This window comes from Mastomys coucha, unplaced genomic scaffold (assembly GCF_008632895.1).
Source record: "Mastomys coucha isolate ucsf_1 unplaced genomic scaffold, UCSF_Mcou_1 pScaffold7, whole genome shotgun sequence".
Lineage (NCBI taxonomy): Eukaryota > Metazoa > Chordata > Mammalia > Rodentia > Muridae > Mastomys > Mastomys coucha.
Genome location: NW_022196913.1, coordinates 101,783,943 through 101,788,482, shown reverse-complemented (window position 1 = coordinate 101,788,482; position 4,540 = coordinate 101,783,943). Strand labels below are relative to the sequence as shown.

At 41.1% G+C, this 4,540-nt stretch overlaps 1 pseudogene; it reads right to left on the bottom strand.

Annotated features, from left to right (window-relative positions):
- Positions 1-639: 639 nt before the first annotated feature.
- The window catches only part of LOC116081593, an 8,069-nt pseudogene continuing 4,168 nt past the window's right edge, over positions 640-4,540 (bottom strand).

The window sequence follows — 4,540 nt, the reverse complement described above, 5'->3', positions numbered from 1 at the left end:
AGGCTCTCCTTCTGTATTAGTCAGGTACTGTCAGAGCCTCTCAGGAGACAGTTATAACAGGCTCCGAATGCCAGGACCAGGAAATGGGAGAGGGTGGGTTGGTGAGCAGGGGGAGTGGGGAGGGAACAGGTTTTATTTATTTATTTATTTATTTATTTATTTATTTTATTTTATTTATTTTTTCCTTTTTTTTTTGAGGGGAAACTGGGAAAAGAGATATATGACATGTAAATAAAATATCTAATAAAAAAAAGGCCTGGCTGTCAGCTTTTTTTTTTCCTGTAGGCGAAATAATTTTTGTTTAAAAAGATGGCTTATTTTCCCTCATTTAAATTTCTTCCCCTTTCCCAGTGACCTAACAACTCATTAGACTCATTAGACGTCATCACCAAAACCCTAGGTGGTTGCGTAGACCTTCTTGGTCGCCTTAACTCCATTCCCACAGTTCAGCATTCACACATGCGTACTGAGTTCACTCAAACTTGTCTCTTTCTTCCTCTTCTTCCGTGATAAGAGGGTAAGTGGGGGTCTGAGCCAGGGGTCCGTGCGACGTGCTCCACAGTCCAGAGAAATCCTTTGCCCTCTCCCCCAAAATCAAGCCTTCTGTTTTTTATTAGTTTTCATCTCGCTGACACCCGTTTAAGACTGGCTGAAGGGGTAAGGCTCACGGAACACGTTGAGAGGTGTCTGTGTGCTGAATTCCATTTCAAAAGATGACAGCTTCTAAAAGTCCACTCACCTCTGCCCTGAGAATCACCCAGATGATATCTCCATAGTAGAGTCCAGTAGCGGTGTACATCTGCCACTGTCCCTTGTACATGCCTGCTCTGCTGGGGCTGCACATCTGGACGCTGATGTCTGCAATCTCTTGGGTCTCTAGTGATCTTACCATCACCATGTTCACATATCCAATCTGGTCTCCCTCAACATATTTAAGACAAACCCCTGGAGACCAAGCCTCTGCCCCAGAATTCTGGATCTGCCAAGTTTTTATGAACTGGGTATCAGGAGGTATTGACTCCCCTTCTCCTATGGTTACATCTTCAACAAAGGACATGGAGCGCACACTGATATTTTGGCTCTCAAAGTCATAATAGGCACCAATTGCTGCTTGTAAGTTCCAGTTGGTCATGTCCAGGAGGAAGGCACAGCCAACCAGATTGAGCTGGTAGCCGAGTATCTGCTAGAACTCAAGATGAGCACGTCATTGCCTGTGGTGCCCAGGCAGTTGAACTTCTGCACAAGCTCGGGATCCAGGTCCACGTCCATGCCCTCTATGACTACCACTGCCCTGACCTGCTTCTCCACTGGTGGCCATCACCCTTGGCCTCTCTGGCCTCATGGGCTGTACCACGATGCGCTGCCCAGCTTTCTTATAATAGGTCAATGTAGTGTCTGGAGTAATAGTAGGGAGTTATTGCAGATGAAGTTTAAAGCTAAGTCTTGTTGTTGGTTGGAGATACAGAAATCGATAAATAATGTTTCCAGGTTTTGCAGTCATCAAGAGTGGAAGCATTCTAAAGTGAGATAGAAAAGTATTAGAAGAAGGTTTTTATTTTATTTCATATATGTTCAAAGAAAGGAGTGTGTATTCTTCAAGGCAGAATCCCATAGACTGGAATCTTTAACTGTTCATACTGTGGACTTGTGGAGTGGGGAATCACTCATGAACTAGGAAATTGGTGAGGGAATTAAAGGAATAGGATTTTACTAAAATAGGATAACTCCATTTCCTATGGGGACATCTGTACATGGAAGTTCTGGATGTGTCAGGGTATCAGATACATGAGAATGGCCAATTCTGTATGGCTAATAGTACAGATATGCCTTTATAGTGAATTTAGTGGTTGTCTCAGCCAGTTATGTTTTTTACAGCCAGTTTTGAGCAGTCCTATATTTTTATTGCTAGGGAGTGGGTTTTGATAGTTTAAAGCCGCATGCCACTAGCTCTCTCTCTCTCTGCTTTGTGCTTGTGGTTGAAGATGTGAGCTCTCATTTTTCCTGTTCTTGCCACTTGCTTGCCTCTTGCCATAGCTTTCTTAAGTGATGGACCCTTATCCCTCTGAAACACTAAGCCCAGATTAACTTACTTCTGTAAGTTGAGGTTCATCACAGCTTTGTATACCAAATAGTTTAAGTCTTTTCCCTGTGCTTATGTAGCCTACTTTTGTCTCTTGTTGGTTAAAGGAAGATCTGGGTCCACATAGGGCATAAGAGAGATCTCTCAGCCTCTATCCTGCCTAGCCCCTTCAGCAACCACAGTGCTTATTACCATGTCTTCAGCTGAAAAGATCACTCAGGGGCATAAAATACTCTAATTTTTCCAGGTAGGACATGAAACATAAATATTTCATATGTACAAAGCAATTGCAAATCATCGCATCTTTCTGGAAAGTCAAGTTTCATAAATTAGTCGATGTTTGGCTTGGATTAATATTTATTATATTAACATTTACATTAAATTACATTAAAATATCAATTTAAGCATGCATCTAGCAAATCCAGTTCACAACCGTAGGATATGTGCAATGTATTCATTGAATAATCAGACATTTATAAATCATTCTAAACCATTTCTCAATATATAGCAAGATATACCAAGGGCGCTCTTTGAGAAAAACAAATTATACTCTCTCAAGGTGATTTTGGCCTCTTGGTGCATATCAGGAATCTTAGATTTTTAAAAATTACCTAATATGCATCTTAAATGTTAATAATCTAACCCAAATATTAGTTAATATGTATGAAAGATAAAATTTCACATATGTGACAGGCCTCACAAGTGGCAGGGCAGCCAGGACAGGATCTTCTCTACCTCCATCTATACCTAGGAGTGACAGCTGTAGATCCACAGCCCTCTCTGCCCCTTCCCTGTAAGCAGAGAGCTTGCCTCCAGGGAGTGCTCTAATCCAGGGACTCAGGTGAGATCGCCATTTTCTCTCCTGTGACTTTCTAAGGCAGGACCTGCCAGGAGGCACAGCCCTCATAAGTGGCAGGGCAGCAGGGACAAGATCCTTTCTACCTCAGACTACACCTAGGAGGGACAACAGATCCACAGTCCTCTCTGCATCTTTCCTGCAAGTGGAGAGCTTGTCCCCAGGATGTGCTCTGACCCCAGGGCTCAGGAGGCTCAACTGATCCACAACCATCTGCACACAGGTCTTACCAGAGGAGAGCTGATCTCCCAGAAGTGCTGACAACAGGCTTACAGACCCACAGAAGGGACAAGCTCCAGCCAGAGACAGCAAGGACATCTAACACCAGAGATCAACAAATGGCAAAAGGCAAACACAAGAATCTTACCAACAGAAACCAAGACTACTTGGCTTCATCAGAACCTAGTACTCCCACCATAGCAAGTCCTGGATATCCCAAAACACCAGAAAAAGCAAGATTTAGATCTAAAATCATATCTCATGATGGTGATAGAGGAATTTAAGAAGGACATGAATAAATCTCTTAAGAAATACAGGAGAACACAAGTAAAGAGGTACAAGCCCTTAAAGAGGAAACACACACAAAAAAAAAATCCCTTAAAGAATTACGAGGAGAAAACAAGTAAACAAGCAGAAACCTTTGAAGAGGAAACACAAAAATCCCTTAAAGAATTACAGGAAAGCATACCCAAAGAGGTGAAGAAATTGAACAAAACCATCCAGGACCTAAAAATGGAAGTAGAACCAGTTAAGAAATACAGAGAGATAACTCTGGAGATAAAAATCTTAGGAAAGAAGTCAGGAACCATAGATGCAAGCATCACCAACAGAATACAAGAGCTGGAAGAGAGAATTTCAGGGGCAGTAGACACCATAGAAAACATTGACACATCAGTCAAAGAAAACACAAAATGCAAAAAGTTCCTAACCCAAAACATCCAGGAAATCGAGGACACAATGAGAAGACCAAACCTAAAGATAATAGGTATAGAAGAGAGTGAAGACCTCCAACTTAAAGGGTCAGTAAATATTTTCAACAAAATTATAGAAGAAAACTTCCCTAACTTAAAGAAAGAAATGCCCATGAACATACACAAAGCCAAATCGACTGGACCAGAAAAGAAATTCCTCCTGCCACATAATAGTCAAAACACCAAATGCACAAAACAAAGAAAGAATACTAAAAGCAGTGAGGGGAAAAATGTCAAGTAACATATAAAGGCAGACCTATCAAAATTACACCAGACTTCTCACCAGAGACTATGAAAGCCAGAATATCCTGGGTTGATGTTATACAGACCCTAAGAGAACACATATGCCAGCCCAGCAGACTATACCCAGCAAAACTGTCAATTACCTTAGATGGAGAAACCAAAGTATTCCATGACAAAAACCAAGTTTACACAATATATTTCCACAAATCTAGCCCTTCAAAGGGTAATAAATGGAAAACTTCAACACAAGGAGGGGAACTACATCCCTGAAAAAGCAAAAAAAAAATCTTCCAACAAAACTAAGAAAGATAGCCATATTAATGGAATTCCAACTCTAACAACAAAAATAACAGGAAGCAACAACTACTTTTCCTTAATATCTATTAATAT